The sequence below is a fragment of the Carcharhinus amblyrhynchos genome, unplaced genomic scaffold, assembly GCF_965287045.1.
Source record: "Carcharhinus amblyrhynchos unplaced genomic scaffold, sCarAmb.v2.hapA scaffold_42, whole genome shotgun sequence".
NCBI classification, from domain to species: Eukaryota; Metazoa; Chordata; class Chondrichthyes; order Carcharhiniformes; family Carcharhinidae; genus Carcharhinus; species Carcharhinus amblyrhynchos.
Window position 1 is genome coordinate 3,866,855 of NW_027649783.1, and position 24,458 is coordinate 3,891,312.

General features: G+C 44.8%; 7 non-coding genes across 7 annotated transcripts; 3 read left to right on the forward strand and 4 right to left on the reverse strand.

Moving 5' to 3' along the window:
* Positions 1-1,625: 1,625 nt before the first annotated feature.
* On the reverse strand, positions 1,626-1,697 carry trnad-guc (transfer RNA aspartic acid (anticodon GUC)). Its single transcript has one exon. It is a non-coding gene; the product is annotated as a tRNA-Asp (tRNA).
* A 6,104-nt stretch (positions 1,698-7,801) lies between these two features.
* On the forward strand, positions 7,802-7,873 carry trnad-guc (transfer RNA aspartic acid (anticodon GUC)). Its single transcript has one exon. It is a non-coding gene; the product is annotated as a tRNA-Asp (tRNA).
* Positions 7,874-10,328: 2,455 nt separating this feature from the next.
* trnai-aau (transfer RNA isoleucine (anticodon AAU)) lies at positions 10,329-10,402 on the reverse strand. The gene has a single exon. It is a non-coding gene; the product is annotated as a tRNA-Ile (tRNA).
* Positions 10,403-15,263: 4,861 nt separating this feature from the next.
* On the forward strand, positions 15,264-15,346 carry trnal-uag (transfer RNA leucine (anticodon UAG)). Its single transcript has one exon. It is a non-coding gene; the product is annotated as a tRNA-Leu (tRNA).
* Positions 15,347-17,604: 2,258 nt separating this feature from the next.
* trnat-agu (transfer RNA threonine (anticodon AGU)) lies at positions 17,605-17,678 on the forward strand. The gene has a single exon. It is a non-coding gene; the product is annotated as a tRNA-Thr (tRNA).
* Positions 17,679-21,161: 3,483 nt separating this feature from the next.
* On the reverse strand, positions 21,162-21,236 carry trnat-agu (transfer RNA threonine (anticodon AGU)). Its single transcript has one exon. It is a non-coding gene; the product is annotated as a tRNA-Thr (tRNA).
* Positions 21,237-23,031: 1,795 nt separating this feature from the next.
* On the reverse strand, positions 23,032-23,103 carry trnat-cgu (transfer RNA threonine (anticodon CGU)). Its single transcript has one exon. It is a non-coding gene; the product is annotated as a tRNA-Thr (tRNA).
* Positions 23,104-24,458: the final 1,355 nt, after the last annotated feature.

Below are 24,458 nucleotides of genomic sequence, written 5' to 3' on the forward strand. Positions count from 1 at the left end.
GAGACTTGGGCAGAGAGATGGCCGATGGAATTTAATCCGGACAATGTGGGTTAATTCATTTTGGAAGGTCTAATACAGATAGGAAATATATAGTAAATGGCAGAACCCATAAGAGTATTGATAGCCAAAGGGATCTGAGTGGACAGGTCCACAGGTCTTTGAAATTGGCAATGCTGGTGGAGAAGGTAGTCAAGGAGGCATATAGCATTCTTGCATTCGTCGGCTGAGACATTGAGTTTAAAAATTGGCAAGTCATGTTGCTGCTTTATAGAGCCTTACTGAGGCTGCACTTGGAATTTAGTGTTCAGTTCCGTCCGCCAAACTACCAGAAGAACGTGGAGGCTTTGGAGAGGGTGCAGAAAAGATTTACTAGGATGTTGCCTGCTAAGGATGGCATTAGCTATGAGGAGGGGTTCGAGAAACTTGTTTTGTCCTCACTGGAACGAAGGAGGTTGAGGGGCGACTTGCGAGAAGTCCACAAGATTACGAGAGGCATGGACAGAGTGGATAGTCAGAAGCTTTTTATTCCCCCTGGGTGAAAGAATCAGTCTCTAGGAGGCAAAGGTTTAAGGTGTGAGGGACAAGGTTTAAAGGAGATGTATGAGGGAAGGAGTGGTGGGTGCCTGGAACTCTTTGCCACGGATGTAGTGGAAATGGATACGGTAGTGACTTCTTAGCGGTGTATTGACAAATTCATGAATAAGATGGAAATAGAGGGATCTGGTCGCGGAATGGAAGGAGGGTTTTCATAAGTCGGGTAGCATGATCGATGCAGGCTTGGAAGGCCGAAGGGCCTGTTTCTGTGCTGTAATTTTCTTTGATCTTTGCTCACCCAGAGAAAATCTACGCAAACACGGGGAAACATGGAGACTCCACACAGACACTGAGTCAAACCGGGAATCAAACCCGGGTCCCTGGTGCTGTGAGGCAGCAGCAGCTTCCTATCCACCCTGTCCGTTTCTTATACACCTGAATCAGGTTTCCTCCCAGCCTTCACTGCTCTAAATAAAATAATCTGATCCAATCCAATCTCTCTTCATAGCTCAAATTCTCCAATCCAGTCTACGATCTGGTCCCTGGTAAATGGACACTGCACCCTCCCCAGTGCAATCAAATCCTTACTGTAGTGATTTGACCAGAACTGCACACTGTCCTCCAGCGGTGGCCTCACCAAAATGTTGTCCAGCTCGAACTGAACCTTCCTGCTCTTACAATCATGCATTAATATTCCATTCCTCACGCTGCATGAATCTTCACAACTCACAAACTCAAAGGGATTTCCAATATTGGAAAACATTGGAGGTTTCCTTTGGATTTTCAGGGATTTGGGAATCAGTGGATCATCCAAAAATAGAACTGAAAAATATGAAATCACAGCATTTATTGACATTGTGCTAATGTCAGGGTAATATTCGACGTGTTGACTACGTGGCGTCGCCGCGTCAAAGGTGAGCCAAAATGCTGATGAATTGAACGAACGTTGATCTCGGGTCACGAAAAGTTTCCGTACAAATGTAAAGATTTCCATTTTCGAAAGTTTCAATTCTTGACAGTCTTTTATTTTTGCCGTTTTCAAAATTAGAGAACAACACACGTACAATTTTACATAATAAAATTGCGATGAACTCCCCGTCGGGGAATTGAACCCCGGTCTCCCGCGTGACAGGCGGGGATACTAACCACTATACTAACGAGGAACTGACCCAGTAATTGACGAAACGCATTGTACACTTGCCATTTACACTTCCGGAACGACAACTCACTTCTGACGAGATCAGTTCTTTTCCCCAATACGGAGAACCATTTAATGCAGCAAACAGCGGCTTCAACGCATTAATTAAGACTTTTGGATTAGCAGGAAAGAGAATGAGATGGGTGCATGAAGAAAAAACACAGATCAGGTGGAGACAGAAAGGTGCGTTTGCCGTTCATATCAAACCGCATGTTCTTTTTAATTTTGGAGGAAAGACGGGGTGTCTTCAAGTCTGAACATGCTGGACAATCTCAGCTGGTCTCTCGCCACAGATGATGTCAGACCTGCTGAGTTTTTCCAGCATTTTCATTTGTTGTTTCAGATTCCAGCATTGGCAGTATTTTGCTTTTATCTTGTCTCGAAATGTGTTTTTTTTTTCCCAAACGGCTGGAAGTTTCAAAGTGCTTTACAGCTGAGATACATTTCTTTCATTATATTGTCTTTTTATTGCCCGAGGTACAGGCGCAGATTGAGCAAATACATAAAGTACTGGATCTCTCATCGTTTTGAAATTCGTCATTTCAGGAACAATAAACTTTATCCAGATCCAAAATCCGAGGACGGATGAATAATCGTTCCTTGAATCTGACGCGATTTGAACACACAACCTTCTGATCTAGAATCAGACGCGCTACCGTTGCGCCACAAGGTCACAGACCAGTGCGCCTTTTTACATCTGTCTTGTGTTTGGTGAATTCAAAAACCAAACAGGGAATTGTCTCCCTCTTTATTTTCTCGGGATTTAAATAGATTGGAAGGGTAACAACGAAGCAAAATTAACGAGAAAGTAGAAACACAACATTATCCTACAGGAGAAATGTGTTCTTTGTTCAAGAGATGATTAGAAAGGGCATTTTTGTATGACGAGGTGGCCCAGTGGTGAAGGCGATGGATTGCTACTTCATTGCGTTCTACACATTTGGGTTTGCATCCCATCCTCGTCGGAAATACGTCTTCACTGCCCCTTTATTGGGGGTAAACTCAGTATGTGGGGATGCGGCCTGGGTCGGATTGTTGTTGGTGTGGACTCGATGGGCCGAATGCCCTTCTTCTGCACTGTGGGGATTGTTTGACTTTCGGGGCGGCAGTTTCACTTCTCTGAAAGCATTGATCCACCAGTTCCTTATCTAAAAAGCCGACTCAAATGAGTTCCTGACCACAATCTTTGAATATCTCACCAGATAACGATGAAAAGTCCAACATGTCATTCTTTGCGCCGCAGCTGCAGCATTTATTCCCCATTCCCATAGAACATTACAGCACAGAAACAGGCCTTTTGGCCTTCCCTGGCTGTGCCGAACCATTTGTCTACCTAGTCCCACTTACCTGCACTTGAACCATATCCTTCCGCACCCCTCTCATCCATGTACCTGTCCAAGCTTTTCTTCAATGTTAAAAATGAGCCCGCATTTACCACTTCATCCGGCAGCTCATTCCACACTCCCACCACTCTCTGTGTGAAGAAGCCCTCCCCACCCCCCAATATTCCCTTTAACCTTTCCCCTTCACCCTTAACCCATGTCCTCTACTTTTTTTTCCTCCCCTCGCCTCCGTTGAAAAAGTCTATTTGCATTCACTCTATCTATACCCATTATAATTTTGTACGCCTCTATCAAATCTCCCCCCATTCTTCTAAGATCCAGGGAATAAAGTCCTAACCTATTCAACCTTTCTCTGTAACTCAGTTTCTCAAATCCCGGCAACATCCTTGTAAACCTTCTCTGCACTCTTTCAACCTTATTAATATCCTTCTTGTAATTAGGTGACCAAAACTGCATGCAGTACTCTAAATTCGGCCTCACCAATGTCTTATACAGCCTCACCATAACATTCCAACTCTTATACTCAATACTTTGATTTATAAAGGCCAATTTTCAAAAGCACTCTTTACGACCCTATCTACCTGTGACGCCACTTTTAGGGAATTCTGTATCTGTATTCCCAGATCCTTCTGTTCTACTGCACTCTTCAGTGTCCTACCGTTAACTTTGTATGTTCTAGCTTGGTTTGTCCTTCCAAAGTGCAACACCTCACGCTTGCCTGCATTAAACTCCATCTGCCATTTATCTGCCCATTTTTCTAGCTGACTCAAATCCCTCTGTAAGCTTTGAAAACCTTCCTCACTGTCCACTACTCCTCCCATCTTTATATCGTCAGCAAATTTACTGAACCAATTTACCACATTATCATCCAGATCATTGATGAGCTTTTGGGGTTTGCCCCTTCGCCAGGTGAATGGAGACTTCTGGCCTCAGACAGAGCATATAACAGCATAGACAGTTTACAGATTACTGATTAGAATGCGAATCTTTACACCTAACCTGCAATTCAAGTCTTAAAGATGACAAAAATGTGAGTGGAAAGAGCATTATGCATAGGTTAAAGAGATGTGTATTGTCTCCAGACAGTACAGTAATTGAGGGTTTGCAAACCCAGACAAGTCACGGGGGGTTACAGATAGGGCGACATGAACCCAAGATCCCGATTGAGACCCTTCCACATGTGTGCGGAACTTGGCTATCAGTCTCTGCTCAGCGACTCTGCGCTGTCGTGTGTCGTGAAGGCCGCCTTGGAGAACGCTTCCCCGAAGGTCAGAGGTCGAATGCCCGTGCTATAAGGCAGCAGCAGCTTCCGATCCACCCTGTCCATTCCTTATATGCCTCAATCAGGTCTCCTCTCAGCCTTCACTGCTCTAAATAGAACAGTCTGATCCAATCCAGTCTCTCTTCACAGCTCAAATTCTCCATCCCAGACAACGATCTGGTCACTGGTAAATGGATCATGTTCTGCAGTATTATATTCTCTGCAATGATTTCTCGGGAACTTGAATCTGCTCCTGATTTTAATCATTTTCGGAATCTACTTTGGAAAAAAAAATAAAAATAATTCCGGGGTTCGTCCGGGATTTGAACCCGGGACCTCTCGCATTTTAATACCGTAACCCTAAGCGAGAATCGTACCCCTAAACCAACGAGCCAACCGCCAAAGCCTGGCAAATGGACATATTTTTTCAATATCTCCCACAGATTATTAACCATTTCTTTCGTAACAACATTGTAAAATCAGGAATGTTCCCGAACAATGTTCCATTTCACTGTCTGTTCTGGTGAAGATCAGAAGCAGTGATATCAGTTTTCACCACTCGCCAAGTCGACCTGTGGTTGTAACTCGCCAGTCGCGTCGGTAATCTCATTCTGACAGACGGATTTGATTGGATTTGATTTGATTTATTTTTGTCACATGAAATAGTATACAGTGAAAGGTATGGTTTCTTGCAGACAAAGCATACCGCACATAGAGAAGGAAGGGAAAAAGTGCTGGATGTAATACCACCTCATCTTTCCACAAAGAAGACCAAAACTGGACACAATATTCCAGTTGTGACTTCATCCACACAATTGAAACAATATTTCTCTACTTTCTTACTCCAGTTCTTTTGCAATATATGCTTACGTTCAAATTGCCTTTTAAATTATACATTTTACCCGCATACTGACTTTCTGTGATTCTAGACAGAGACAGCCAGATCCCTCTGTCCACACAGATTTTGAAACTGCTTTCCAGAAGGATAATAATTTGCCTTTCGCATTTATCCACATTGAACTCCATCTGCCAAAAGCTATCCAATTGTCCGAGTATATCTAGATCCATCTGGAATATTTTTACATCCTCTTCACCGCCTGCTTTCCCACAAATTGTGTATTATTCACAAATGTTGTCGTGTTCCACTCTGTCCCTGCTTGCAGATCATTGATATAGATTGGAAAGAGTTGAGATCCGAGGCCTGGCCCCTGTGGCACCCCGCCTGTTACAGTTCGCCAGCCTAAGAAGGATCATTTTCCCCCATTTATCCCGACCCTCTGCTCCCTGTCAGTCAGCCAATCCTCAATCCAATCCAGTTCTCTCCGCTGACTCCCAGACACCAGAACATTTCATGGGAAAACTCTAACTGCTGTTACCTACAAATAAAAACTACGGTCCAGTTCCTACATTCCTGACTCAGTAACACCTCCAGAAACAGCCCCAAAAAGAATGAACTGAAATGATTCAGTTTAATGGGGAAAATCAGGTCTGTATAGCAGTGACACGGCATGTGCTTGTGGGGTAACGATAGCGGGACTGACTCCCATATTATGAAAGTTTCGTGTTCAAATTACATCAAGCTTCTGGAGCCTTTGTGCAGTTGGTTCCTGGATTTTATTTCTGGATAATGTTCCCGAAATGATCAATGTCAAAACTAAGATTTAAATGGTATTTTAGGAAAACTCCCGGTTTACAGGCTCAGTTTATATTTCTTTACACAGTTTTATATCGGAGCGATGTTTCAGGGATGGGATGTGTCCATTGCTTATAAAATCAAAGCAAACTCCACAGTCCCAGATAAATCTCGGTGTCATCAAAGAGGAGAACTGACTGGCGGTGATTTAACCGAGGATTCACACCTCAGGCCAGGAGCAAGGCTGAGAACGCGGCCTTCATAAATAACCTCGATATTACATAGAAACATAGAAGACAGGAGCGGGAGGAGGCCATTTGGCCCTTCGATCTTTCTCTGCTATCCATCACGATCATGGCTGATCGTCCAATCAGCAGACTAATCCTGCTTTCTCCCCATATCCTTTGACCCCATTCGTCCCAAGTGCTAAATCTAGTCACGTCATGAATACATTCAATGATTTGGCATCAACTACTTCCTGTGCTAATGAACTCCTCAGGCTCTTTGGGTGAAGAAATGTCTCCTCATCTCCGTCCAAAGACGGGAATGAAACCCGTGCTGAATAAGATGCCCGACCAACTGAGAGAAACCTGCCGCCCAAGGTGACACAAATCAACAAGAGGGTACAAATTTACTGCCAACGAAACCAGGATAACCCCTGGGGCAGCAGCCAAGTGCCCCACTTGGATGTGAATGCGAATATCATAGCAAAGGGTGGCTTTAATCCATTATCTTCGGGGTTATGGGCCCAGCTCGCTTCTGCTGCGCCACTCTGCTCTGCACACACTTGCTTTCTGCCTTTTATCAAGAACACAAGGATAGGGAAACTTGGCCGTTGTCAGAACTGTCTCTGAGTTTGGAATTCTGTCTGTATTTGTCCAGCTCTGGGATTGTAGGATGGGACTCAGGTTCAGGACTCTGGCTGCGGTTGAAAAATTCATAGAGACACGTTTTAAATATAATGAGGATGGAGATGGAATTCAAATCGATTTCCGCAGGGCGGGTATTCGTTGAGTGAGTGGATCAGAATGGCCGGAAAGTTTAAGACGCTGTTTTCAGGCATCACATTTCTCTGAAATCCCAATCCTGACGGTGATTTTTCCGTATCGAGGCACCATCCAAACCCGCGAAATCTTTCAGCTGGAAGCACAAGGGCAGCAGATGCAGAGAAACAAGGTCCACCTGCAAGTTCCACTCCGAGAGACACACACCATCCTGACTTGGAAATATATCGCCGTTTCTGTGGCTGTCTCACAATCCTGGAACACCCTCCCTAACAGCACAGTGTGTGTACATACACCATATGGAATGCAGTGGCTCAAGAAAGAACTTACCACCAAATTAATACTAGATAAGGAATGCTGGCCCAGTCCGCGACAGCAACATCCCGTGAAAATAACATTTTGAAAAATCATCTGTGTCGGAGTCGGGGAACATCTCACTTCAGATTAGAAAACTATGTATGTCAATTAAATCCTGAAGGCGGATACTTTATACCAGATGTGTGTCTGACATCATCTGTGGAGAGAGACCAGCTGAGATTGTCCAGAATGTTCAGACTTCAAGACCCCGCCTTTCCTCCAAAATTAAAAAAGAACATGCGGTTTGATATGAACGGCAAACGCACCTTTCTGTCTCCACCTGATTTGTGTGTTTTCTTCATGCATCCATCTCATTCTCTTTGCTGCTAATCCAAAAGTCTTAATTAGCTGTTTGCTGCATGAAGTGGTTCTCCGTATTGGGGAAAATAACTGATCTCGTCAGAACTGAGTTATCCCTCTGGAAGTGTAAGTGGCAAGTGTAGAATGCGTTTCGTCGTTTGGTGGAGCAGCTCCTCGTTAGTATAGTGGTTAGTATCCCCGCCTGTCACGCGGGAGACCGGGGTTCAATTCCCCGACGGGGAGTTTATTATAATTTTATTATGTCAAATTGTACGGCAAAAATAAAAGACTGTGAAGAATTGAAACTTTCGAAAATGGAAATCTTTACATTTGTACGGAAACTTTTGGTAACCTGAGATCAACGTTCGTTCAATTCATCAGCATTTTCGCTCACCTTTGATGTGGCCATGCCACGGAGCCAACACGTCGAATATTACCCTGATATTAGCACAATGCCAATAAATGCTGTGATTTCATATTTTTCAGTTCTATTTTTGGAAGATCCACTGATTCCCAGATCCCGGAAAATACAAAGGAAACCTCCAATGTTTTCCAATATTGGAAATTCCTTTGAGTCTGTGAGTTGTGAAGATTCATGCAGCGTGAGGAATGGAATATTAATGCACGATTGTAAGAGCAGGAAGGTTCAGTTCGAGCTGGAAAAAATGTTAGTGAGGCCACCGCTGGAGGACAGTGTGCAGTTCCGGTCAAATCACTACGGTAAGGATATGATTGCACTGGAGAGGGTGCAGTGTCCATTTACCAGGGACCAGATCGTTGCCTGGGATAGAGAATTTGAGCTATGAAGAGAGTCCATGAAGACACCATTCACTGTCCTATTCTCATCAACCATCTTCGTCACTTCCTTGAAACACTCGATCATGTTCGTGAGACAAGAGCTCCCCTTTACAAAACCATGTTGTTTCTCACTAATATGTCCACTCATTTCCAAGTGGGAAAATATCCTGTCTCGACGAATTCTCTCCAGTAATTCCCCGACCATTGATGTAAGGCTCACCGGCCTGTAATTACCTGGATTGTTGGTGTTATCCTTTTTCAACAAAGGAATAACACAGGCGATTCTCCAATCATCTGGGACCTCCTCTGTACACAGTCAGAATGCAATGATTTCTGTCAGGCTCCAACAATTTCCTCCCTTGTGTCTCTCAGTATTTGGGGTATATCCCATCAGACCTATCTTGTCGACCTTAATATTTCTCAAGGGCACCGATACCTTCTCCGTTTTGGTCTCAACATGACTCAAACCACCTGCACATCCTTCCCCAGACTCATCATCATACACGTCGTTTCCGGTCAACACTGACGCAGAGTAATCATTTAATACTTCACCCATTTACTCTAGCTCCACGCATAGATTCTCTCCCTTGCCCTTGAGTGGGCCAACCCTCTCCCTGGCTACTCTCTTGCTCGTTATGTATGTATAAACAGCCTTGGGATTTACCTTAATCCTGCTGGCCAGTGTATTTTTCGTGGCCACTTTTAGTCAATTGTTTCATTATATTTTTCATCTTCCTCATCAGGTGAAGGAGCGGCGCTCCAAAAGCTCGTGTTACCAAATAAATCTGTTGGACTTTTACTTGGCGTCGTGATGCTACTTAATGTGCCTACCCCAGTCCAACATCAGCAACTCCACATCTGTCTGTGAGAGAATGGAATTAATACTGTATCTGTCATCCATGATCTGCATACAGATTTGCTCCTCTATCTCTTTCTCACCACACTTCCCTTTTTCCTTCTCTATCACTTCTGTTCACGTTGTATTGAATAGTAATTGCCTGGTGTTCTATGTGACTGATGGAGTCACTCTGTCCGTGGTACTGTTGGGGACTCAATGTGTATTTGCCAGTTAGTGGGAGCTGAGAGTGACTGCGGGGTTCATTCCCTCCCTGCGATGCTCTGCCATTTTGGGATTAATGTTGTAACTGTCCTTCTCGGTCACTATATGAGGGGACTGGGTTTACTTTTACCTATCAGTCTCTGCACCTGCCTGTGGGATTCATCCTCTAATTGTCAGTCTCTGGCTGCGTAAATCAATGTGTACTCTTTAAATATCAGAGAAGAGAGAAAATTACAGCACAGGAGCAGCCCTTCAGCCCTCTGAGCCTCCGCCGACCATGCTGCCCATGTGAACTAAAACCTCCTTTCAGTCTGTGGCACTGAGCCTGCTTTCTGCTCAATGGGCCGAGTGTTGGCAAGTGGAATTAGTTGGGCAGGCCAGGGCATTTCATGCATCACTGTAGATTCGATGGGCCAAAGGGCCTCTTCTACACTATCCTATTCTCTGATACATGGCCTTACAACCCAAGCTTGGAAAATGATGTATTCGTAGATAATGTATTTTGGGTGGATGTCAGTATAAACTGCAGAAATTTGGGTCATGTCTTAAAACTCACAGTTTGTTTACCCGCATAGAATTGTTGATATTTCAAACGCTTTGTCTGAATTTGTTCTGAATGCTGAAAATGTAGTGACTTTTGGAACACTTCATAGAATCAGAGAAACCCGGCAGTGAATAAAGAGGCCATTTGGCCCATCGAGTCCGCAGTGACCACAATTCCACCCAAGCCCTACCCCAACATCCCTACGTATTTACCCCTCATCCCACGACATTCAGAGACAATTTCAGCATGGACTCGCGTGCCGCCCAATACCGTTCAGTTTGAGGGAAAAGAAAAACTGACCCGCACGGGGATCGAACCCGCGACCTTGGCGTTATTAGCACCACGCACTAACCAACTGAGCTAGCCGGCCACGTGCAAGTAGGCGGCCACGGACGTTTATCAGGGCAGCACGGTAGCATAATGGTCAGCACTGCTGCTGCACAGCTTCAGGGACCTGGGTTCCATTAGAGGAGTTTGCACATTCTCCACGTGTCTGCGTGGGTTTCCTCCGGATTCGTCGGTTTCCTCCAACAGTCCAAAGATGTGTGGGTTAGGTTGATTGGCTGTGCTAAAATTTCCCCATAGTGTCCTGAGATGCGAAGGTTCGATGGATTAGCGGGTAAAAAAATGTAGGGATATGGGGTAGGACCTGGGTAGGATTGTGGTCGGTGCAGACTGGATGAGCTGAAGGGCCTCTTTCTGCACTGTAGGGTTAAAGAAAAACACTTATCAGAAGCATAGTGTGATTTCTATATGTGTGTTGCCTGATGTTGTTGTTGCTGTTCTTGTTTTTTTTTCATATTGTGACTGTGTTTTCACTGACTGGCAATGAAGACAAATAAATAAATGTCTCATGATCGAATTGAACGGTAGAACAGAGTCAACGTGCCATGTGCAATGTCTGTTCTTAATTGCTGCGTTCTGGTGACTGGAAGAGACGGATCGATGGATACTGAGGGAAATAAGGGTGGAAATTGCAGTGGCAATGGAGGCAATTTCTAACCCAGCTCGTTATATGGGTGGTGCCCAATGAGTGGAGAATTGCAAACGGTAAAGACACCTCTTCAGAAACGGCTGTAAGAATGAGTCCAATCAGTTTAATATCAGTTTAATTGTTGGGCCGACGGGTCTGTTTCCTGTGCTGTGTTGTTCTTTGTTGTTCAATGTGTAATATTCTCCAAATAATTACCCGAGGGGAAAAAAATAACACCCACCTGTGCTAATGCACAATAATTAAGGAAAGCCCCTCAGTAATCCCATAGTTAATGAACTTGATCGAGATCTTCATGACGGTAATGGAAAAGGCAAGTATTCAAATCTCAGTTCTGAAAGTGTTTGGGGGAGGGAGTGGCAATGGACAAGTAATCCAGAGATCCTGGGTAATACTCTGGTGAAGCTGGGTTTAAAACCCAAAAGGGCAAATGGTGAAATTTTAATTCAAGACAAACCCTGAATTAATTGTCCATTTTTATAAAACCTCATGCAGTTTACTAATGTCCTTCAGGGAACAAAATCTGCAGGAGGAGGGTATTTGAATCAGCAAGTCGAGAGGTAACAAAAACATGGATGAGGGTTTCAGGTACAGTTGAGATCAGGTATTATCAACAATGTGTGAAGTCACACAGCTGGAAACAGGTGGCCTTGGTGCAGGAACAGATGTGTGGTCAGAATCTCATTTCCAGGTGCAATGATGTGCCAAGGTTATATGAGTTTGTTTCGGCCTCGACAGTGACCAGGGAGAGTGATGGAGTCATTGACTGGGAATGGAATTTGTGGTGGGACCTTTGGCCTTCCAGATGTTTAATGGGGAATTATCTGCTTATCGAGTACAAGCTGCTGGATAAGCAATCTAATAATTTAATAAGAGGGATTTGTTCTGAGAGCTGATGGTGAGCTGGAACTGGGTATTATCAGCTTACGTGTGAAAACTAATACTGATCTTCAGATTATGACACCGAGAGGTGAGGTCTAGAGATAGAAGGGAGCCAAGGTTAGATCCTTCAAAGATTCGGGAGGTAACAACACAGGAGGGAGAAGAGTGACCATTGCGGGTGATATTGTGCCACTGACCAGAAGGGTAAGAATGGAACGAGGCGAGTGCAGTCTTCCCCAGCTGGACAACCATAAAGTATAGAACATTACAGCGCAGTACAGGCCCTTCGGCCCTCGATGTTGTGCCGACCGGTGGAACGAATCTAATGACCCTCCAACCTAAACTATTCCAATATTATCCATATGCCTATCCAACTGACCATTTGAACGCCCTTAAAGTTGGCGAGTCCACAACTGCTGCAGGCAGGGCATTCCACGCCCTTACTACCCTCTGAGCAAAGAACCTACCTCTGACATCTGTCCTATAATTATCACCCCTTAATTTAAAGCTATGTCCCCTTGTGTTAGCCATCACCATCCGAGGAAAAAGGCTCTCACTGTTCACCCTATCCAATCCTCTGATCATCTTGTATGCCTCAATCAGGTCACCTCTTAACCTTCTTCTCTCTAACGAAAACAACCTCAAGTCCCTCAGCCTTTCCGCATAAGACCTTCCCACCATACCAGGCAACATCCTGGTAAACTTCCTCTGCACCTTTTCCAATGCTTCCACATCTTTCTTATAATGCGGCGACCAGAACTGTACGCAATACTCCTCGTGCGGCCGCGCCAGAGTTTTCTACAGTTGCAACATGACCTCACGGCTCCGAAATTCAATCCCTCTACCAATAAAAGCTAACACACCGTACGCCTTCTTAACAACCTTATCAACCTGGGTGCCAACTTTCAGGGATCTATGCACATGTACACCGAGATCTCTCTACTTGTCGACACTTCCATTAGCCCTATATTCTGTACTCCTGTTACTCTTACCAACGTGAATCACCTCACACTTTTCCGCATTGGTCTTCTACACTTTGCTCAATCTGTTCTTCACAACAATCCTTGAACTGATGTGATGGGAATTTCTTTCGCTGAGAGAAGCTACAATCCCAACATTGAACATCCTGTTGTATATTCAGGGTCTAAGACAACGAGGATCGCATTTCCCCCTGAATCTGCTGTGTTTTCCTTCAATGTTCCTTTCAAATGACAGTCTGAAAGGATAGCTAGTTAATAGAAGTTTATTCGCTGACAAATTAGCGCACCGACGACTCGTTGGTCTAGTGGTATGATTCTCGTTTCGGGGGTTGCACTGTATGGAGTTGTGAGAGGTCCCGGGTTCAAATCCCGGACGAACCCTCACTTGTCGCCAGTTTTGGTTCCAAATGTTGGTTGTTTATTTGGAAAAAAAACCACGTTGCGTTTTAGATGGCGGGATTTACATGTCTGCAGGTCAGGTTTGAAATCCAGCAACACATCCCGACAATTTTCTCAATGCTGCAAATCAAAAGTTTTCAAGAATGTTCACCCACGGAACCAGACTGTAAACTTATCCCAATGAATCAGTCAGGGCTGTCCATTGATTGTCGCGTCAGGGATTCTTGCATCGTGTGTTCAGTTGTATTTTGGTCAGAAAGAAATTGAGGTCTGACAATGCTGTGGGGGGGCGGGGGGCGGGGGGGGGGGGGTGGTGGTGGTGGAGGAGGTGCGGGGGCGGTGGGGGAGGTGGGCGGGAGGGGGAGGAGGGGTTACAGTTTGGTTTTGAATTGATTATATTTTCACTATGTCTCGGGCGTTCCACTGAGCAGGAAGTGAATCTTTGTGAAACTGTTCGGTATTCCACTCCAGAGGTAATTAACTCAATGAAGAGGAGGTATGGAGAGGCTACCCGTGTTTGATTCCACGCTAGGACTGGGTGCCATGCATCTAAGGATACTGAAAGACATGATCAGTGTAATTGCGAAAAGACTGGAAATAACTTTCCAACTTCCGATTTATTAAGGTAACAATGTTTTTTGAACTGTCTTGGGTATTTTGAAATTGTAACCGAGAGTGTTGATAAAGATAATACTGTTCATGCGGTTTACATAAACTTCCAAAAGCACGGAAATTTTTAATCAGGCAGATTAAAGTAAATGCATCAAAATGTGAATTGATTCGTTTTGAAGGAAGAACCCAGGTTCAAAACATAAACTACATGGTACAGTTCTAAAGAGGCAAATATGTACATATATCTTCCAAGTTGACAGGGATGATCATAGAGGTTTACAGCAAGAAAAAAGGCCCTTCAGCCCAACTTGTCTTTTTTTACCCACTAAGCTAGTCCCAATTTCCCGCGTTTGGCCCATATCCCTCGATAGTCATCTTACACATGTAACTGTCCAAACGCTTTTAAAAAGTAAAGTTATGCTCACTTTTACAACTACCTCTGGCAGCTTGTTCGAGACAATCACCATCCGTAAAAAATAAAAATTCCCCTCTGCACCCTTTTGTACCTCTCCCCTCTCAGCTTAAACGTATGCCCGCCAGTTTCAGACTCCCCTACAATTTCGAGAAGATATGGACTATCTCGCTGATCAATGACCCTTATTATTTTGTAGACCTCAAGAAGATCACCCCTAACTCCAGAGAAAAAAGTCCTTGCCTATCCTGTCTCTTCTTGTAACTCAAACCATCAAGTCTTGGTAACATTCTAGTCAATCTTTTCTGAGCCGTTTGTAGTTTAATAATATCCTTCCTATAATAGGGTGACCAGAACGGTGAGGGGAGTGATCATAATAAATCAGACAGTGCCCTGCTTTTTCTTTATCAATTGGGTACTGAGTACAAAAGAACAGAGGATATGTTAAACCTGCTCTCCCTTCCCGACTCGCCCCTCGCCTGACTTCCGCTACGAAAATAAAACGTACTCACAAAAATCCCGCGAACCGGAAATGCAGTCAAAAGCTTTCAAAGTAAAATCAAACACTCACCACAGCCAGCAGGTACACTGCTCCGGAGAACAAGAAATGCTGGAAATATTCAGCAGCTCCGAAAGCAGCTGTGGAGAGATATTCCTGTGGCCGGGATGTAACTCTCCAATTGGATACTTCACATTGCTCAGATCTGACACTCTCAACACCTCCCTGTAAGGAACAGGTAGGGCGGGAATTGAGTCTTTGTTGATTTGAGCAAACAGAGCAATGCAGCAATGAGAAGCTCCTCACCCCCCGGCGGCTTGGGGAAGGATGGGACTCAGATACAGGACTCCAGGTTGGGTTCAAAAATGGGGGAAAGAACACATCGAGTTTTTATTGTCATGACAATGAAGACGGAATTCAAATCGACTTGTGGGGATTCGGGTGCTTATTCCGGTAGTCAGGGTGGCCGAGCGGTCTAAGGCGCTGCGTTTAGTTCGCAGTCTCCTCTGGAGGCGTGGGTTCAAATCCCACTCCTGACATTGCATTTTTTCCCTCCCTGTTCCAGACACCATCCACACCCGCGAAATATCTCCCCCGGAATTACAATGGTTGCAGGGGCTCAGGAAAAGCGACCTCCGGCAAGTTCCATTCCGAGACACATCCCATCCTGTCTCTGAAATATATCACCGTTTCTGCGGCTGGCTGACAATCCTGGAACTCCTTCCCGAAAAGCAATGTATCAGTACAGACACCACATGGACCGCAGTGGCTCAAGAATGAATTCCCTGAAAAAAATTCTCGAAAAATAATTAATTTTGGGCAACAAATGCTTTCCGGGCCAGCGACACACAGGAATTCTTTCTCGGGTGCATCTGTTTGTATTCAGACTGTGTTTTGCATTATCTGCCTTTCAATAAGAATTGGGATCTTTCTGATTCTATCAGTTAAACTGTGCCTGTACAAGGCAACTTCCGGAACTAAAACATAGTTTCAAAATTCATTCTGTATCTGACAATCTTTGGAAATGCAACTGACTTTCTATATCCCCTCATTTGAAATCTCCGATTAATTTCTTCATTCATTCCTGGGATGTGGGTGTCGCTGGCTGGGCCCGCAATTATTGTCCATCCTAAATTGTCCTTGAACTGAGCGGATGACAGGTCACCTCAGAGGGCAGCTTAGAGTCACCAAAGTTGCTGTGTGTCGGGGGTCACATTTAGATCCAGACCAGGGAAAAAAAATCATTCCTTAAAGGACATTAGTGAACCAGCTGTGTTATTTTAAGACACTCGATTCATGGTCATTAGACTTTCAATTCCAGATATCTTTTTTTATTGATGAGACGTTTCACCATTTACCATGGTGGTGGTGGTGGTGCTGTGTGTGTGTGTGTGTGTGCGAGAGAGAGAGAGAGAGAGACAGAGAGAAAGAGAGAGATAGAGGGAGAGAGAGATCCTCACAGTCTCTTTGTGAGTGTGGATTAACCTTTTATATGCCGTCACAAACACAGTAATCCCCTTGCCTTTGTCAATTCATAAGAAGTACTTGTACCTCTGAGGCCCTGGTGGGCGGTGGAAGGGTGGGGTGAGGTTTGAAGGCGATGCCGCAGGGTGCTGAGTGTGAGACCAGCCGATTTTAAAGCATGTGTGTAGGAAAGTGAAGAGTGAACTTGTCCGTTTGAAGATCACAGAAAAGCTGTGTCTGGAGCTGGGCCCGAGAGACAAGTTTTGGGTTGTCAGTAAATGGACTCCTGTAATGAAGACACAAAATCAGAAAGAGGAAATGCTGGAAATATTCAGCAGCTCCGAAAGCAGCTGTGGAGAGATATTCCTGTCGCCAGGATGTAACTCTCCTATTGGATACTTCACGTTGCTCAGATCTGACACTCTCAACACCTTCCCGTAAGGAACAGGAAGGGCGGGAATTGGGTCTTTGTTGATTTGAGCAAACAGAGCAATGCAGCAATGAGAAGCTCCTCACCCCCCGGCGGCTTGGGGAAGGATGGGACTCAGATACAGGCCTCTGGCTGGGGTTCAAAAATGGGGGAAAAAACGCATCGAGTTTGAAATGTAAATGCTACCAAGATGGAATTCAATTCGATTTCTGCACAGATTTTGCACTTGGGGTCAAGTGGTCAGGATTACTGATCTGTCTAGTTGCTCTGTTTCGGTTACAGTCTTCTCTCAAGCCCTCGGTTCAAATCCCAATTCTGATGCTTTTTTTTTCTCCTTCGCGAGGAACCATCCAAACCCAAGAAATCTCTCGGCACAAGGGCACCACATGCAGAGGAACAATGACCACCTGTAAGTTCCACTCCGAGACACACATCATCCGGACTTGGAAACATATCACCGTTCCCATGGCTGGCTCACAATCCCGGAACTCCCTCCCTAACAGCAGTCTATGTGTACATACATCACATGGACTGCAGTGTCTCCAGAATGAATTCATCGCCAATTACCCAAAGACAATTAATTTGGACAATAAATGCTTCCCGGGCCAGTGACACACATATCCCGTATGAATAAAGTATTTTCTTTTTTAAATCACTTCGTGCGACAGAAGGAGCACAGCTGCCTTCAGAGCAGAAAACTGTGTGTGTGAATCACATCTCTATTTTTACACCAAATGTGTGTCTGAAAACAGTAAGTGGACCCAGCTCACGTTAAACCGTTCAATATTTAGTCGGATAGTTCACAGGTACGTTCCAATTCTGGCAGTTTCTCCTTTTTCACAAATGCCACCAGATCTGGAACATATTTCCAGCATTCCGCTGAGGCCACTTACAGCAGTGACAGGCTCTGTGGCTTAGTTGGTTAAAGCGCCTGCCTAGTAAGTAGGGGATTCTGGGTTCAAATCCCAGCAGAGCCTTGGTTCTTTTCCAATGATGTCTGCGATTGTGCCAGTCACCTAATCTATTTTTGCCTTTCCCTTCACAGTGGATAATCTCCAAAGATGGAAACATTTCGAGACTCCCCACAAATATCTCGACTATTTGTTGAGAAAACCCAGGTATTTTCATCATCTTGCAGTTAAAAAAAAATCATCTGTAATAAACCCAATGCTGTAAGTTCATCAAACACAGATTTCCATTATTTTCTCAGGGAATTCCGAACACAGTCAAATGGCTTAAATCGTTCCATGTGTCCAAGCAGTCTCTCAAAAAAAAACAAAACAAAGAACAAAATCAGCCCGGGAAACAGGCCTTTCGGCCCAACGAGCCCGCGCCGCCATCTCAACACCACCAGTCCACCTCTCTACCCATGACCCCTATCTAATGATTTATGGCCATCCAGATATCCAGATCCCACTGCCATCTGTGCGAAAAACCGCCCTCTAATATCTGTGTTGTACCGCTCCCCCCTCACCTTAAGTCCATGGCCCCTGGTCCTACGTGTCTCTATTATAGGAAATAGCTTACCTCTGTTTACTCTATCTATACCCTTCATAATCTTATATACCACTATTAGATCCCCCCTCAGTCGGCGTCTTTCAAGGGAAAAGAGCCCCAATTTCTTCAATCTTTCCTCATACCCCAGTCCTTCCATACCAGGCAACATCCTGGTAAACCTCCTCTGCACTCGCTCCAGAGTCTCCACGTCCTTCCGGTAGTAAGGCGACCGGAACTGTACGCAATACTCCAAATGCGGCCGAACCAACTCTCGTGCTGCTATTGTGTGTTTTTCTCTGTCTATTGTAATCTCGGTGTGATGCAGTGATACCTTCTCACACTGATGTTCCGATTAATCGATACAGGAGTGAAAATCTGCCTGACTACATTCATTGGGAGCAGGCAGGTCCTTTGCCATAGCAGACTGGTGCAGCAGAAGCGTGCTGGGCCCATAATCCAGGAATCGATGGATCGAAAGCGTTCTCTGCTACTCCTGTTCACAGTGATGATGAAACAACTAAACGGTAACTGTGAAGCAGTTGTGACTTTTACCTGGACTACACAGACTGTTATTTGGCTTCCCTTTTCCCCCAAAAACTGTTCTCGGACCCTTGCTGTTTGTCATTTTCATAAATGACCTGGATGAAGAAGTGGAGGGATGGGTTAGTAAGTTCGCCGACGATACGAAGGTTGGTGGTGTTGTGGATAGTCTGGAGGGATGTCAGAAGTTGCAGCGGGACATAGATAGGATGCAAGACTGGGCGGAGAAGTGGCAGATGGACTTCAACGCGGATAAATGTGTAGTGGTCCATTTTGGCAGGACCAATGGGATGAAGGAATACAATATCAAGGGTAGGAGTCTTAGCTGTGTTGAAGAGCAGAAGGACCTTGGGGTCCGGGTCCATAGGACCCTTAAATCGGCCTGGCAGGTGGAGGATGCGGTCAAGAAGGCGTATGGTGCACTGGCCTTCACTAATCGAGGGATTGAGTTTAGGAGTCGGGAGGTAATGCTGTAACTTTATAAGACCCTGGTCAGAACCCACTTGGAGCACTGTGCGCAGTTGTGGTCGCCTCACTATAGGGAGGATGTGGAAGCTATTGAGAAGGTGCAGAGATGTCCCTCACCATGGCACTGAGCAGGCAACATACTGTGTGGGACTCTCGATACAAAGGATGTTATCAATCCCCTAATTATAGAATCTCCAAGAACGGCCACTCGACTAGAAATGTGTTCATTGGAGTTTAGAAGAGTGGGAGGGGCTCCCATGGAAACTGATAAAATTCTGACAGAATTAGACCAGGTAGATTCAGAAAGAATGTTCCCGATGATGGGAGAGTCCAGAACTAAACAACGAACAAAGAACAAAAGAACAAAAACAGCCCGGGAAACAGGCCCTTCGGCCCAACGAGCCCGCGCCGCCATCTCAACGCCACCAGTCCCCCTCTCCACCCACGACCCTTGTCTAATGATTTACGGCCATCCAGATTGAGGGAATCTGATTTAGGGACAATTTATTACTGCCTATCAGCCTAACAGCACATCTTTGGGGTGTGGGAGGAAACCGGAGCACCCGGAGAAAACCCACGCAAGCACGGAAAGAATGCGCAAACGCCCACAGACACCGGCCCAAATCCATGTGTCTGCACAGCAATCAGTGATAGTCACTGAGCTGTCATGTTGCCCAGCATCTGGTCCGGTTTAGGCACACAGTAACGACATGAAGCACTAGGCCAATCTCGAACAACCAAGAGCAGCCCAAGTACGACCCATCGCGTGTATGCCCCTCGTTGGACACAAGGCGGACCGACTTAAAACCTGTCAATGAAAAGGGAAAAAAAAAATTGTACCATATCCATTTACCTTAGCAGGGACGCCCCAATGCTAATGGCCCTTCTTTAAAACAACCTCCTGTATCCAACCATCTCCAACCCACTCATGTGCCTGTCTAAGCTACTCTTAAATGACTCTGGCGTGCTTGCCTCCACCACTTTACTTGGCAGAGTATTCCATACCCCCACTACCCTCTGTGTGAAAAACCTCCCTCTATTATCTGTGTTGTACTTCTCCCCCCTCACCTTAAGCCCATGGCCCCTTGTCCTATGTGTCTCTAACATAGGAAATAGCTTACCTCTGTTTACTCTATCTATACCCTTCATAATCTTATCTACGTCCTCCAGAGAATGGTGAATGTGTGGAACTCACTGCCACAGGAAGTAGTTAAGGCCAAAAATTGTGTGAGATTTCAGGAAGAAATTAAATAAAGCAACAAAAATGTTAACGCGGTTCTAAACTGGAATTTTTACTACTTCCTTATGATTACATATAAACCTCGTTTCCTCGTTTTCCAAAACGATTATCCCTCCCTATTATCCACCTCAAATCTCCTTTCTCAAGCTGTTATAACCAGGAATGTCTTACGCCCAGTAATGAGCAGCTTTTGCAATGTGTTTGAATGAACACAATTTCATACCATCTAAGAAGCATTTTGAAGTTCTCATTCATTCACTGTATTCTGGTGAAATATGATCTTTATCTTCTGTGAGTAATTACATAAGAATCTTCCTATGATATGAGACCTCGTTTTGTCCTTGTTGCCCTGATGCTGCTTTATTTCTCTTTCTTCTCTCGTCATGATCTCTCTCATGGAAGTTCCAGCACACTCGGCCCAGTTCGCCAGCTGAGTACATCCCGGCCCACAGCACAAATCCACTTCTTGAAAAGAAGAACACCGGAAGTTACATTTTTTTTTAGCGGTTGCCCTTCGAAACAAATAGTGACTTTTAAACATTTTATATCAGATTCGCTGCGAGCAGGGTTCAAACCGGCGCGGAGAAACCCCATTGGATTTCGAGTCCAACGCCTTAACCACTGCTCCTTTGCCAGCACCTTCCAAACCCACGCCCATTGGGACCCAGAAGAACAAGCGCAGCAGAAAGATCAGAATAACATTGAAAAAGAGTCAAGGCTCCGCTGGGATTCTGAACCCAGGATCTCCTACTTACTAGGCAGGCGCTTTAACCAACTAAGCCACAGAGCCAGTCTCTGTTGTGGGTGGGTTCAGCGGAATGCTGGAAATACGTTCCAGATCTGGTGGTATTTGTGAAAAAGGAGACACTGCCAGGTTGTAGGACACTGGTATTTATTCATTGATTGTAGTTATTTATAAGTTGTTGTTGCGTGTCTGCGTTCCTTAATCTTATTTATCTTCCAAAAGAAATGAAATATCTAATTGAAAAAGATGTTACAATTTCTCACCCAACCAGCGAACGTTGTGTCAAACTTTAAGAAAGGTTTGTGATTTATTCTCGAGTCAGTGGTTTCCCTGGGAGCCGGGTTAACAGAAACAGCATGGAGAGATGGCAGAGCAGGAAATGTCGGTGCCGAAGGTGAATCACATCAATGAAGCAGCAACTGGGTTGTTACTAACCTGATCCATAATCCGATTGTGGTGGGACTCAAACTCATAACCTTTAAGTGACTGAATTACCATCATTTGGAAGACCAACGCGACACAGAGACACAGGCTGAAACTTTACTTTACTTGTCCTTAGATGGATTTTTGACAATGTGGAAACTATTGATAAATTCAATAATCTCAGAGTTAAAAGGTTAAGAAGGACATCATTGATCGCAAGTCATGTTGGGACATCTGATGTCTGTTAAAACAGTTGTGGAAATACAGACCTGTTCCTGCTCTATACAGGAAATCTGTCCCTCACAGAATGATGCTCCCTCTCTCTCTTCCTCACTCCCCTGTACAGCTTGAAGTCTCATCTCGCAGGCCTGATAGTTGAGAGATACATTCTACTCTATCTGTCACGGGACTGATCAGAACCTGTTCCCTGTTCCAGTTAAACACCTGCACAGAACACAATGCAAAGCTGGAAGCTGGAAATCTGACAAAAAAAAAACAAAAAATGCTGGAAATGCTCAGCAGGTGAGGCAACATCTCATTAACGGAGATTTGTGTAAAACCAGCTCCTGAAGCACAGCACAGCTGCACAGTTTAAAGTTTCCTTTCATCCACAATGGATGCTCCATTCTATGATTTTGAACAATTCAAATTGAGAATGTGCATTGTTATTCTAGTCGCCACAGCCTGGAAACCACTTCAGGCATTGATGTCACCCTTGGATTTTAAATTTGTAAATTCATTCTCTATCTTTTTTAAAGCTACTGTTGAAACTGTATCCAACACATGCCCAGTTCTTTGTGAAAGACAAGGAGAATTGAAGATATATTTGGATAATTTTCCTTTGACTAAATTTATACAGAAGCAGAAAGGCGGGAATCACACTCAGCTCTTCATGAAACTCACCCGCTAAACATTGAAAGGTGGCAGTGTTTATTCAAGGGATGATTCTTGAACATAGAACATAGAACAGTACAGGCCCTTCGGCCCTCAATGTTGTGCCGAGTTATGTTCAAACCCAAGATCAAGCTACCCCACTCCCTATCATTCTGGAGTGCTCCATGTGCCTATCCAATAACCGCTTGAAAGTTCCTAAAATGTCCGACTCCACTATCACGGCAGCAGTGTATTTCACACCCCAACCACTCTCTGAGTGAAGAATCTACCTCGGACAACCGTCCTATATCTCCCACCATGAACCTTATAGTTGTGCTCCAAGCCAAAACGTAGACTTGTGTATCTTTGCAACATTTACAGCTTGTGTCTGTCTGTGAGTAAATGACATTTCAGCGATCTGTTACTCATTCAAATGTTAACTAGTAACGAGAAGAGGAAGAAAGTTACTGCACCCTGGACGGAAATGTCAAATCATCTTGAAGGAGCCGTCGTGGAATTCTTTTTGCAGTTGCTAAAAGCGAAATAGCAGAGAATGGTTTCGATCCATCGACCTCTGGGTTACGGGCCCAGCACGCTTCCGCTGCGCCACTCTGCTACGGAAAGTCGGGTTATGCATTTATTATTAATGGAGAATCGAAAATTTGGAACAGTATGCAATCTGGGCAATACAACTGAGCAAGTTGTATGGGAAACACTATGGGGACTGCACAGGATAATCCTACCGTGGGCAGGGCACTAAGTGAAGATGCGACATTGACTGAGTTGTCAGACGGAGCAGGGAATCGTTTCAGAAGATGCCAAGGAAAGTTGGAGTGCCAAATGTTTTATGATCACTGTACAAGTAGACGGTGAAATGCAGGCTTCAGGTTGGATATTCATGAGTTCTGAGATCGGTGAAGAGACTGTGGCATCTCAGCGTAGTAAAGGTGCAATGGGGATTAGGAAGGGTAAAGGTGTACGCTTTATTTTATATCGTCTTCCTTGATCTTCGGACCAAAATGTCTCACTTCACACTTCCTTACGTTAATTAAGTTGTATCTGTCACGTGCCTGTCCATTCCACCAGCCTGTCTACATCTTCTTGAAGATTATCAATATCCTTCTTATTAAAGTTCAGAATATTTTCAAGTTTTGCACCTTTGGCAAATTTTGAGATTGAAACCTGTCCACCCAGATATAGGTCAGTAGCCTCCTCCAGCATCTACGGACCTCCCTATCTCTGTAAAGCCTTCCACTCACTGCAACCCTACTTATCTCTATAATTATCTCCAGCTCCTACACCCCTCCCTCTCCCTGTAACCTCCTCCAGCAATTACCACTATTTTTCCCTCTCCTGCCCCCACCAGCCACTACAACCCTCCCTATCTCTGTAACCTTCTGCACTCACTAAAATGCTCTGAGATATCTGCTCACAGGGCGTGGGAGTAGGACGAGTCCATTCAGTCCCTCGAGCCTGCTCTGTTATTCGGGAAGGTGAAGGCGGCTTTGTTTCCAATCTCCACCTTCACCCCTTTACCCCGTCACCCTTAATAACCACTGTTAACAAGAAGATATCGATCCCGGGTTAACAATTCACTGATTCCCTTTTGGGTGAGGGCAAGATTCCAAAACTTGGAGTGGCCTCAAGTGTTACTCAGCTTCATTCCTGGGAGTTAAACTCTGTCCCTCTTTCTCTCTACCCATCCTCCCCCCGAAACCAGGTCTCAGGGTTCCCCCAGCCTCCGCCAGCACAAATGATTCGGCTCTCTTTACCCCCACCATCACATCCTGAAAAATGTAATTAAACCCCAGAGAAAAAGGCCCTCATTTTTCTCATCACTCCTCGTAACTTCACTCCCAGCTCCAGACTTCAGTCTAGTGAACTTTACATTATGTCAATCACCCCCAATGCCAATTTGTATGTGGCTCGGGTAATAATCCAGAGATTGTAACCCCTGAGGACCTGTTCTTT